Below are 13883 nucleotides of genomic sequence, written 5' to 3'. Positions count from 1 at the left end.
TTGAGACGTTTTTACTGGCCAGGAGTCTATGCCCAAATTCGAAGATACTGTACACAATGTCCTAAATGCCAACTTGTAGACCCAGGAATCACCAGAAGAGCTCCGTTATATCCGCTGCCAATTATAGACACCCCCTTCAAAAGAATAGGTATGGACTTGGTCGGACCTCTTTTACCGTCCTCCAAGGGCCATACCCATATCCTCGTGATAGTTGATTACGCTAGCAGATATCCGGAAGCCATTCCCCTTACCAGTACCACCACCAAGAGAGTTGCACAAGCCATGACATCCTTTTTCTCGAGGGTTGGTTTTCCTGAAGAAATCCTTACCGACCAGGGGACACCATTCGTTTCTGGGCTCATGAAACAGATATGTAAGACCCTAGGAATTACCCAGATAAAGACATCGGTATATCATCCACAAACTGATGGTTTAGTGGAACGATATAACCACACCATTAAGACCCTTTTGCGTAAACTAGTAAACGACTCGGGCAAAGGCTGGGATCAGAAATTACCTCTGGTTCTGTATGCAATTAGAACACATGAACAGTCGTCTACTGGGCATAGTCCGTTTGAAGTGGTATTCGGAAGACAACCTCGCAACTTGCTAGATATGGCGGTGGAGCTATGGGAGGAAGAGAATGATGAGGAGAGACCCCTTCTAGACTATATTCATAACTTAAAGGCCCATCTCCAGACGGTCTGGGAAGACGTGAGACATCACTTAGAATTAGCTCAACAAAACTAAAAAGCTTCTTATGAACAGGGTACTAAACTGCGGGTTCTTCACCCCAATGATCAAGTACTGGTCATGCGACCCACCTCTGAACATAAGTTGTTGGCAAAATGGCAGGGGCCATATCACGTAATAAAAGCAGTCACCCCCGTTACTTACCTGATTGAAATAAATAATAACCCTATACGGACTCAGATCTACCATATCAATTTGCTAAAGAAATGGGAGAACCCGGGGGACGAGAGTGATCGTCCTGCTACGGGATGCATGATAACCACAAGCAACTCACTAGGGTTAGAACTCTGTCCCACCCTACAGCCGGACAACCAAAAACACCCGCATGTCAATGACTCCTTAGCTAATACCGAGAAAAATCAACTATTTAAATTAATCCAAAAACATTCCGACTTCTTTTCAGAACTACCTGGGCGCACGTCTTTAGTGCAACATCATATTAGAACCCCTGAAGGACGTACGGTACGCCTACGTCCCTACCGAATTCCTGAAGCAAGAAAGATTCTGATAGAGGAAGAGATAGCAAAGATGCTGTCCCTAAAAGTCATCGAACCGTCCACAAGTCTGTGGTGTTCCCCTGTCGTTTTAGTCCCAAAACCAGATGGCTCGGTCCGGTTTTGTAAAGATTTTAGGAAACTAAATGAGATATCCCTTTTTGATACTTATCCTATTCCCCGAGTAGATGAAGTACTAGAGAAGATTGGACATGCATGTTACATGTCCACTATTGATCTCACGAAGGGATATTGGCAGATTCCCTTAGCCCCACAAGACAGAGAAAAGACAGCATTTACCACCCCATCAGGTTTATATCAATTTACAGTCCTTCCCTTTGGTCTTCACGGTGCTCCGGCTACATTCCAACGATTAATGGACCGACTTTTACGTCCCTTCCAAGAATATACTGCCGCTTATCTTGATGACATTGTTATCTTTAGTGCAACCTGGACAGAACATCTCCAACATTTAGACGTGTTCTCTGCCTTAGCAGAAGCCGGACTCATCGCCAATCCCTCAAAGTGCACCCTAGGTCAAACTCAAATCGCATATTTAGGCTATGTCATTGGTATGGGAGTTCTACGTCCTCAGAAAGATAAAGTAGAGACCATTAGACAGATACCACTCCCCAGAACAAAAAAAGAACTCCGGTCCTTCCTGGGGTTGGTGGGGTATTATCGTAGGTTCATCCCACAATACTCAACCATGACGGCCTCCCTCACAGACCTACTAAAAAAGCAATATCCTACCACCCTGCCCTCTTTTTCTCCCTCCCAGCTCAAGAGCTTCTCATTGCTTAAAAAAGCCCTCTCAACCGAACCCGTACTGCGATGTCCTGATTTTTCTAGACCTTTTCATCTGTTTACTGACGCTTCCAATGTCGGACTGGGTGCCGTCCTAGCCCAACCAGACGACCTGGGGTATGATCATCCCATTGTTTGTCAGTCGCAAGCTACTGCCCCGAGAAACCCACTATCCCACTATCGAAAAGGAATGCCTTGCCATAAAATGGGCAGTTGAGTGTCTCCGGTATTATCTCTTGGGTCGTCCTTTCGTACTCTTTACTGATCATGCCCCTCTAACCTGGTTGTCCTCCCATAAAGATACCAATTCCCGGGTGTTGCGCTGATTCCTTGAACTCCAGCCCTTTACCTTTCAGGTTCGTCATATCCCTGGGTCCAGCCTGTGTCCCGCGGACTTCCTCTCCCGTTGTCCGGATTCTACGGGCCTCTACCAGTCCCGTTCATGGGATGGGGTATGTAGGCGGGTGTCCTACACCTCGCCTACAGAGCTGCAGCCTTGGCGCCGGAGGAGTCTTTCTTCCGTCTCCATGACGCGTTGTCATGGAGATGCATCGGAACCGCGCCTCGGGCGAAACCGGACTTCCGGGTTGTCGGCTCTGAAGACGCCGAAAGCCGGATAAAGGAAGACGCGAAAGCCGGATAAAGGGGGACGCCGCAGCAAAGACGAAGAGGGAGGACGAGAGGAGTAAAGAAGGAGAGAACGGGATACCACCGACAGCCGAACCCAGACGGAAGGAGCAGCAACCCCGCACTTACGTCGGAGAAGGAGAAACCTCCAAAGAAGACGAAGAATCCTGCCACGACCCAGGATGGTCGTGGCTATACAAGGTACGGGGTTTATTCAGGGACACTTACTCGAAAGGGGCAGGAGGGAGGAAAAAGGAGGGAAAAGGAACCGGGGAGGGTAGAAGGGGAACAGGGCAGTTTTGGTTGGGGAACTGGGGGAGTCACAAAGCACATGCACTGCCTGACACTACCCTGACACAGACCCAATAGTCGCCCACCAAAACCCCCCCACCCTAACTACACCAACCCCTATCGGTTTTTCCCTCACACCCCTCCCTTCTATTAATAAGATAAATATAATAACTTACCGTCCCACTTACCGTGTCTTGTCCTCTGGTTCTGTCGAGAGTCCACGTGCATCCAAGAAGAAGCCGTCAGTGGAACGACCCTAAAAAGAAAGAAGGAAACATTGAGGACCTGCATACACCACCGCACCTATAAACAGAGACCCCTCGGAAAAAAGACGAAAGAAAACACCAGTTTCAAGTGTTTTTTTTTTTTTTTTTTTTTGTGGATAATTTTTCTACTACTAATCAATAAAACCTTGGCTTCGGCCTTATAAACCCCGATAAAACTGGGTCTGAGCCTCTGTACTAGCAAGCCCAACATCCACGCCCCACCACAGTAACATAGTGGATAATTCTAATACTCTATTTTGTGGTAGTGTGGTCGAGCAGTAGGTTTATCAGGGGGTAGTGTTAAGCATTTGTTGTACACACACAGGCAATAAATGAGGAACACACACTCAACGACTTACTCCAGGCCAATAGTTTTTTATATTGAAAAATACATTTTCTTAGTTTATTTTAAGAACCACAGGTTCAAGATTTACAGTTAATACTTTAAATGTAAGGTACTTCACTTAGATACTTTAGGAACCTTGAATGAAAACAATATCATGTACAGTCTTTGTAAAAATGGCAATAAGCTATTTTCAAAGTGGACACAGTGCAAAAATCAACAGTTCCTGGGGGAGGTAAGTAAAGGTTAGATTGGGAGGTAAGTAAAACACTTACAAGTCTCAGTTCTGGGGCATAGGCAGCCCACCGTTGGGGGTTCATGGCAACCCCATAGTTACCACAGCAGCAGCTCAGGGCCGGTCAGGTGCAGAGGTCAAAGAGGTGCCCAAAACACATAGGCGCCTATGGAGAACAGAGGTGCTCCGGTTCCAGTCTGCCAGCAGGTAAGTACCTGCGTCCTCAGGGGGCAGACCAGGGGAGTTTTGTAGAGCACAGGGGGGGACACAAGTAGGCACACAAAACACACCATCAACGGAACAGGGGCTGCTGGGTGCAGGTGTTGGGTTGTAGATAGAAATCAATGGAGCAACCCGGGGTCACTCTGGCGATGCAGGCAGGGCACAGGGGGGCTTCTCGGGCCAACCACTGACTGGGCAAGGATGAGAGGGCTGCCTGCTGGTCACTCCTGCACTGGTATTTGGTTTCTCTCGGGCCTGAGGGCTGTGGTGTAATGCTTCTCCCAGGCATCGGGTTCTTTGTTACCGGGCGGTCGCGGTCAGGGGGAGCCTCTGGATTCTCACTGCAGGCATCGCTGTGGGGGTGCAGGGAGGTCGTCTCGGGGTATCAACTTTGTGGGAGTCACCTGGGGGTCCTCTATGCAGTGTTGGTTCTTCTGGACACGAGCCGGGGGCTTCGGGTGCAGAGTGTCGGACTTATGGTTCCGGAGTGAGGCTGGAGTCCCTTTAAAGATTGTTGTTTCTTTGTTTCTTGGACAGAGCTGCTGTCCATGGGAGTTTCTTGGTCCTTTGGTTGCAGGTCAGTCCTCAAAGGTCGCTGGTCCCGCTGGATAATGGCGCTGTGCAGGTTCTTTGAGTCTGGAGACAGGCCGGTAGGGCTGGAGCCAAGTCAGTTGTCGTCTCTGTCATCTCTGAGAGGCTTTCAGGTCAGCAGTCCTTCTTGTTGTTGATGGTTATCAGGAATCTGGTTTCCTGGGTTCAGGGTCACCCTTAAATACTCAATTTAGGGGTGTGTTTAGGTCTGGGGGGCAGTAGCCAATGGCTACTGTCCTTGAGGGTGGCTACACCCTCTTTGTGCCTCCTCCCTCTGGGGAGGTGGGCACATCCCTAATCCTATTTTGGGGAATCCTCCAAAACAAGATGGAGGATTTCCTAAGGCAGGGGCCACCACAGCTGAGGACACTTTAGGGGTTGTCCTGACTGGAGAGTAACTCCTCCTTGTTTGTCTCATTATCTTCTCCTGGCTTGCCGCCAAAAGTGGGGGGCTGTGTCCAGAGGGGCGGCATCTCCACTAGCTGGAGTTCCCTGGGGCGCCGTAACACCAGGCTTGAGCCTTTGAGGCTCAACGCCAGGTGTTACAGTTCCTGCAGTGGGAGGTGTGAAGCACCTCCACCCAGTACAGGCTATGTCCCTGGCCACAGAGTGACAAAGGCACTCACCCCATGTGCCCAGAAACCTGTCTGGATGTGGCAGGCTGGCAGAAACTGGTCAACCTAGCACTAGTAGTTGGACTGGTTTACAGTACAGGGGGCATCTCTAAGATGCCCTCTGTGTGCATTTCTCAATACTCACTGGCATCAGTGTGGATTTATTGTGCTGAGAAGTTTGATACCAAACTTCCCAGATTTCAGTGTAGCCATTATGGAACTGTGGAGTTCGTGTTTGACAAAATCCCAGATCATATACTCTTTATGGCTACCCTGCACTTACAATGTTTAAGAATTGGCTTAGGCACTGAAGGGGCATAGTGCACATGCAACGATGCCCTCACCTGTGGTGTAGTACACCCTGCCTTAGGCCTGTAAGGCCTGCCAGAAGGATGACTTACCTATGCCAAAGGCAGTGGGTTGTGGGCATGGCACACTGAGGGGAGTGGCATGTTGACTTTGTCTTTTTCTCCCCATCAGCACACACAAGCCGTGAGACAGTGTGCATGTGGTGAGTAAGGGGTCCCCAGGGTGGCATAATACATGCTACAGCCCTTAGAGACCCTCCCTGGCAACAGGGCCCTTGGTACCAGGGGTACCATTTACAAGGGACTTATCTGTTTTCCAGGGCTGTGTCATTTGTGGAGGCAAAGCTACAGTTTGGGGAAAGAACACTGGTGCTGGGGCCTGGTTATAAGGGTCCCAGCACACTTTCAATCATAACTAGGATCAACAAAAGGCAAAACGTTAGGTGGTAACCATGCCATCAGAGGCATTGTCCTACACCAGTAAAGTCCATTTCACTGACCGGCTGCAGACTAAGGAACCTATGCCGCCACCAGACCAAGTTTTAACCAACGGACTGCGAGGACAAAATCTACCAATGTGCTAAGCTTGGTGGCACTGCATACTCCAAAAGCCAAACCATGCAATAGCACCAGGTACTGGTCACGCCACATCAGACACTCAGAAAGACACTCCACGTCGGACTAAAAAAGTACCAGGAAGAAGCCCCAGTCGAGTGACTTTAGAAAACCTCAGAACCTCCCACCAGAGTGCTTCTGCTGACCTTCAAGCGCCCTCAAAGTGACCTGCCTCCTGCTTCCAAGACCACTTTTGAGCACAGCTCCTGGTTCACCGATTCACTCTGCACCCAGTCACCCTGTGCTGAAGATCTAGCTGTGTTCTAAGGGTCCACCACCCCTTGCAACCGTGACGCTTCAAGGGGACCCACCGGACTCATCTTGAAGTCCACCAGTGCAGTGCTTTTGCAAGTGGTCCACTGCAGTGGCCTTGCACCAGCTACAACAACTTTCTGCGGCTGCTCCTGCCAAAACCGGGAGCTGCCCGAACTTCTCCAGCTGCTCCACAGGGCCCACCGATTACCTCAACGTCTCTGCCAAAGGAGACATTGGTTAAGTCATTGCCTGATTTTATAGACATTTTTAAAGTACTTCTCCATTGATTCCTATGGTGCGTAATTACGCACAGAACTGAGACATTTACATTTTCTAAACTTTAAAAGTTCATAACTTAAAAAGTACTTACCCGATTTTAATGATCTTGGGGCCAGATGTATCAAGAATCCATTTTGCGATTCTCAAATAGCGATTTTTAAGCAATCGCTACTTCAGGGTTGCAAAATAGTATGAATCATATTTGTGATTCCGTTATAGCGATTTCTTAAAAATCGCAAATGCTATTACCAAATCGCAAATAGCGATTCTGACACCATTCGCACCTATGGGCCTGTTATTTGCCAACTTTTTGGATTTCCTAAATTGCTAATTCTTAACTGGAATTCGCAATTTCAGAAATGCAAACCCCAGGGTGCTGGGGGCCTAAGGCCCCCTCTGCTGCACCCCAAAAAAATATTTTAGGACATGTAAGGCGCACACATGCCAAAGGGGCATGTGTGTGTTTCATGTCAATTTTAAAAATGCATTTTTAATGCAATTTTAAAATTTGCACATGGTTACCACCAAATTGTATTTGGTGGTAATTGCGATTCCTTAATGCCCAATTGGCATTCAGGAAAAGCTTGATACATGTGCTTAAGAAATCGCAAATAAGGATTCCTTATTTGCGATTTCTTATTTAGACGGGGTCGCAATTTTGAGGAATCGATATTTTAGCGATTCCTTAAAATTTCATAGCGAATGCCTTTTGTACATACTGAAAGGCATTTTTGCATTCGCAAACGGCCGTTTGCACCATTTGCGAATGCAAAAAGCTTCGATACATCTGGCCCTTGGTCTTAAAAAAATTACAAAAATCTTAAGTATTTTTGTAAATTGCTCTCAAGTTATTTTTAAGTGTGTGTCTTGCTTTATTGATGATGTGAATACAACAAATGCACTGCACTTCTCCAAGATTAGCCTAACTGCTCGACCAAGCAACCATACAAATTAGAGCATTCGGTGGTCTACTTTTTCCCTCTGTAAACCAATGTGTAGTTGCCCCGAGACTCTGCACAGTGTGCCTAGCTTTGCACACTACATAGAGAGCCAATCTCCTATATTCTCTAGATGGAGTGTTACCGAAAGTAAGTAACGTGTTGGTTCGTGTCATGTAGCAGAAGTATGGAAAAAATACAGGCAAATATTTGAAATGGTGCGTGGGACTCACTGGCGAAGTTGGAAAGAGGATACCTTTGTTCCAGACCCATAAGCAATTTGAGAAGATGATTGGAGGATCATACAAATAAGATATACGCATACCAGTGGCAGCTGTTTTTTCAATTGGTATAGCGAAACAAATGAACGGATGAGTCGCAGATCTGCAAGATGGAGCATATGTGTAGGGGACTCTAATACTAAATAAGCCACTTGAGGGTCAGGGTCAGGCCTTGTTCCCCTACTACCCCACTTCCTACTTACCTGTTTCCCCAAATCATACAGACCTTCTAAGAAGGCAGGTGGGTGCTGGTTAGGGAGAACCAAGGCAAGATGCCTTTTCATAGTGGGTGAAGGTTTTAACCTTTAGGTCGAAAGTAAGAATGATGTAACACACCAGACAGTGGAAGCGGAGCATTTTGATGCATATCTCTATCTCTATATTCCATACCTATGGCACAGGTAAAGGAAGGAAATGAGAAATAAATTGAACAGCATGGCCCAGGCATATGATAATTGGCATGTTCTACCCTTGACTCAGAAGATCTATATTGGGCACAATCTATGTATGGCTCAGGAAGCTGCATCTGCACTGTGGAACATGTGCTGGCTTTGGCACCATTGATGCAAGGCATAGCGCCCAGGGTTGGGCAATGGCATGTGGATCACTTGAAGAGTTTGTGGAAACCACGAATGGGTCAGAGGAATGCCTACCAGGGTGAGCAAACCATGCTGTATCTCAAGAATGTGACCAAGATGTTACGAGTCACATTAACATCCCTGTGTAATCAAGTACTGGCTGAAGATTTTATCGGTTCAGGTGTCTACAGCGGCACAACAAAAGCCTGTTGTGATGGGATAGATTAGGACCCCTTGATGAGTCAAGAAGTCGGTTGCCTAAAAGAGGATCGTAGTCCTCCCCTCCCGAGACTTAATGTACTCGGAACAAAGGCCGCAAATCAATCCTGTCCAAATATACAGTGTGTGTCTACGAGTAAGAGCCCAAGGAGACCTTTCAAGAGCGTGTTGGGTACTTGACAGCTTTCTATCCTACTGGAACGCGCAATGAGGTTTCAAACAATTTACAGATCCTGACCTTCCAAGTGTAAAGATATGAAGCCAGAGCACAAGTCGCAATTAAACCATAAAGGATTCAGATATTGAAGCTAAGGCTGCCAAACTCAGAGGCATACACTATTGTTTACCATCATGCACTGTTAGGGGCATAGGAAACAATACATTTCTGGGGGGGACAGGGTCAGCCTTGGGGACTTTTCAATTGATCCTATACAAATCACCAGTTGTTTACGAACTGTAGGCTCCTATAAATGTACACAATCATATAGTTTGGTCTTGAACTAGGGAGACAGGAAGGCACGTTGTCACAGTTTAAAAATGTGTTATTGTTATTTACATTCACAAAAGTAATTAGACCAAATGTGAAAAAAAAACATGTTGATTAACCTTGCATCTTCTTGCACCAAGCAAATAAAGGTAGGAGGGAGAAAAGGAAGAACATACCCTTCGTGCCCCGCACCGATCATGCCCTCGCCTCATGCAAACTGAAACCACACTGGAGATAGCAAAAGCAATCAGGTACAACAATTGTAAACTATGCTCTGCAACAGTAGTTCTAATAACACTTCTACTTCTCTGTGTGATCTTGAGAAGCTCAGCTATACACCAGTCAAAACTGGGAGTACTTATACTAAAGAAGCTCTTGATGTTAAAAGGTATATAATACATGGGATTTTGTAATTCCTGTATAAACAGCAGTCACTGATTTCTTTATAATCGGCTACTTGTGATCCACCAAGTCACTGATTATAAAGAAAAGACGTCCGAACTCGATAATTATAATGTTATAACAGTTGAGTAACGGAAATGGAATGTTGCTTTTCTTTCTTCTGCTCTATTTTATTAGCTTACAATAACAGAAGCTATGCATTCATGTTTTAAGTGGTTTGTAGGAAAGTTGTTGGTGTGACCATGTATTATATGGGATAAAGTACCCCCATGGCGTTCATGGTAAGGATATTGCAAGTCACCTTGGAGTTCCATACCTTATAACATACATTGGCAAAGCCAATAGGTCTCACCTAGGCAAGAGCTATTGGCTTTGCCATTGTGTTTTAGCCATGTGCACACTAGTGTGGCTACTGTTCACCATGGCTAAAAGTTAATGGCGTAAAGGAGAATGGTGTGCCGTAGAGTGTCATCGATTGCTGTGGTGTTGTGTGTCACAGAGTGAGTAGAGTGGAGTAGAGTGGAGTACAGTGGCATAGTGTTGAAGAGTGGAGAGGCATAAAGAAGAGTGGAGTAGCGTTGAGTGGAGTAAAATAACATGGAGTGGCGTAGAGAGAGCTGAGTGTCTTCAAGTGTAGTACATTGTCGTATAATGGAGTGGAATAAAGTGTTGTAGAGTAGAGGGACAGAGAGGGGAGTAGACTATTGTTTTTTGAAGTGGCATAGAGTGGAGTGGCACAGAGTGGGGTAGTGTGTCATATAATAGAGAGGAGTACAGTGGCATGAAGTGGCTTAGAGAGAGTTGCTTAGAGAGTCACAGAGTGGAGTAAAATGTTGTACAGTGGCACAGAGTTGAGTAGAATTTAATGGAGTAGAGTGTCAGAGTGGAGTATCAAGGAGTGCAATGTCATAGTGTACAGTAGTGTGGTCTAGAGTGAAGTGGCGTAGAGTACAGTGATACAGAGTAAATGGCATAGAGTGCATTGGTTTTGAGTTCAGTGGTGAAGAGTGCATTGGTGTAGAGTGCACCTGTTTAGAGTAGAGTGCAGTAGGTTAGAGTAGTGAAGAGTAGAGTGGCATAGAATTCTGTGGCAAAGAGTGCAGTGTTACAGGGCAGAGTTTCATAAAGGGCAGTGGTGTAAAGCAGAGTGGCATAGAATGCATTGGTGTAGAGTGCAGTTGTGTAGAGTCGTACAGAGCAGAATAGAGTGGCATAGTATGCAGTGTTGCAGAGTAAAGGGTTTTAGAGTGCAGTGGTGCAAAGTAGAATAGAGTGACATAGACGGCTGTGGTGTACAGTACAGTGCTGTAGAGTATAGTGGTGAGAAGTAGAGTGTTGCAGAGGCGAGCATAGTGATGTAGAGTGCAGTGGCATAGAGTGCTGCAAAGTTGAGTGTCGCAGAGTAGATTGGACAGGCGCAGGGTAGACTGGAGTGGTGCAGGGTAGATTGGAGTGGAGTGGCATAGAGTGGAGTTGTGTAGAATGCAGTGGTGTACAATAGATGGTTCCAGAGTAGAGTGAAGTGCTCTAGAATGGAATGGAGTAGAGTAGATTAGAGTGGCATAGAGTGCAGTGGAGCAGAGTAGAGTGCCGTAGAGTTCAGTGGTTGATAGTGCAACCTTTCAGAAAAGAGAGTCATAGTGTAAAGTGGTGTATAGTAGAGTGGTGTAGTGTGCAGTGGTGCTGAGTAGACTGGCATGAGTGCACTGGTGTAGAGTGCATTGATTTTGAATAAAGTGGTTAAGAGTCCATTGACATAGAGTGCAGTGGTGTAGTGTGCATTGGTTAGAGTAGGATAGTGTAGATTGCAGTGGCATAGTGTGTAGTGGTGCAGAGTAGACGAGTGGTATGTCAAAGATTACATTAGTGTAAAGTGCAGTGGCATAGAAGAGTGACATATAGTGCAGTGGTGTAGAGCAGATTGTTTCAGAGTGGAGTGAAGTGGCGTAGAGGGGAGTGTTGCAGGATAGAGTGCAGTGGCATGGTGTAGAGGGAAGTATGTATGGTGTGGTAGCACACTGCCATTACAGACAACACATCTTCAATTGAAATGACCATTACATTTGCACAGACATACAGTTTTACTGCTAAAGGTACATAGCGCACAAATGTTAATGTGTGGAAATGTCATTACCTAGTTATTGATTTGTTTTGATCATCTTATAGTATTTGGTTCCACCACACATATTCTTAAATATCTGCACAATTCATTTACAGACATTTAAAATGTGTTGTGTAGTGGAAAAATAGCATTCTCCAGCCTTCTTCCAGCACACCCCAGTAGCCAGAATGATTGTCATGTAAATCCTTTCACATTGAAACCAGAGAAAGAAAGATAAACACCAAGGTCCATGAGAAGACAGAACCTGTCATTTGACCTAGGTCTTTGAATGCACATCAAATGTGACAAGATAAGAACAAGATGTAAAGGCCTGTTTATAGAAACTGAACACTGGTGGAAGGATACAGTAAACAAGGGATGCTGTACAGGAGTGACAAACTCAAGCTAGACAGTCTAAAACAACTACAGCTAGCAAATGGAAAGAAAGCAAATGTGAGTTACAAACCGCAAAGCCAATGTTAAGCAATTGGCGGAATGCATTCCCAGGGAAGCTTTCCAAATATCCCCTAAATGTCTTTGGCAAACCAAACAGCTGTGCAGTCTGGTAGGCTTCAACCTAATGAACTCACCCTTTTGCCTTATTCTTCTATATGGGTATGGAACTCCTTATAATGTATGACAGGGGGTAGTTTATCCCTTATATTAAGAATTGTGTACTGAACATTATAACCTCCTGCACGGCTGGGGGAACCTGCACACTTAACCTCCATACCCCCATCTTCCAGACATGTGCACCGTCTGCCACCCTTACATCACTTGGAGGGGTGCTGTGTGAAATGGAATATTCATGATGAATCACTCTTGATACATGTCAGAAAACTGGCTGAGATACCTTGCCCTCTTTAACACAGAGTAAAATATATGCAGAACTACCACTCCCTTCCTTGAGACCCAAAGACATTTGGGGTCTGTAAAGTACCTTTTTATTCTATGCTGCTGAAGACAACATTGTTGAACCATCAACCTCCTCAAGCCTAACCCACATATCAGAGTAAGGATTCTATGCCCATGAAATGCTGCAATTACTCGGATATCTGACAGTCTGGAATACAATATGCCATCTAACCACTGCAGCAGTCAAACTGCACCTTGCTATTAGGGCCTTTTACACATGCTTTTATGGGCGTGGTCTGCAGTCACTGTATTTTCCTGTGACATTTTGAAATGTGTGCAGATTTATGCTAATGCAATGACACAAACACTGTATTGCTGATGGCTTGGTTGGCTATCAACAGGGCCACTGGAATTATACGTTGGTGCTCTGCAGTGTTTTTCACATTTCCGCATTTGCCACAAATTCCATCATCTGCTGAATAATCTGCAGATTTAAACAAAAAAAATCTAATTCAAACTTTACTAAAAACACAGTGACATGAGTTGCTGCACAGTGGAAGGTCCCTTTGCAAAGACTGACTGGCAACCTTTCTTTTGCTTGTGGTTAAACTGGTGCTATTGAGGTATAGCCTGAGCCCAGAGAGTGTTAACAAGTGCAAAAATGACAAAATAATAAAATACTATCACATGCTGCATAATTTGACTCTGATTGCCACATAATTTAGTCAACACTTCCACATAATTTGGCCCTCTCCTGCTGCATAATTCCAGTGGACCTATTAGCAGTGTATCCACATGTAACTGCAATTCTTTATTTTCCAGTTGTTTCTGTCTGTACTCATGAAACTTGAAAATTAAAAAATATAATACAAGTGAAACAAGAATGTTATAAACATAAAAGATAATATACTTCAATGTGCTAACAATAACAACAATAATAACGCTACACAAAACTGCCCAAAATGAAATGTGACTTCTCCCTGGTACCCACTTGTAATCTATCCCTTCATTAAGTCGATAAAAAACATTAGGCGTAAATGTTAGCTTAATTGTGTAGAGTAAAAAGGTCAAATCTGTCCTCAATCTTGCATTCCGTGTTTCACCAAATGGTGTGAATCTGATAGAGACTTCTAGCTGCAGCTTCCTTACCTTAGAATTCCCTGGCGTCAGCTTCGAATCCGGAGTTTTTTGTGAGCAGTACCCTGCGCGCGCGCCGTCGGATGGCGTCGTTCGGATCCGCGTGCGTCGACCAGCTCTGCGTGCGTCGTCAGCGTCGTTGGAGTCGTCTATGACGTCACGGTTGTCTCTATAGATGCCGTCTC

Source organism: Pleurodeles waltl, chromosome 2_1 (genome assembly GCF_031143425.1).
Source record: "Pleurodeles waltl isolate 20211129_DDA chromosome 2_1, aPleWal1.hap1.20221129, whole genome shotgun sequence".
Classification (NCBI taxonomy): Eukaryota; Metazoa; Chordata; class Amphibia; order Caudata; family Salamandridae; genus Pleurodeles; species Pleurodeles waltl.
The sequence above is the reverse complement of the archived record's forward strand: the minus strand, read 5'-3'. Positions refer to the sequence as shown.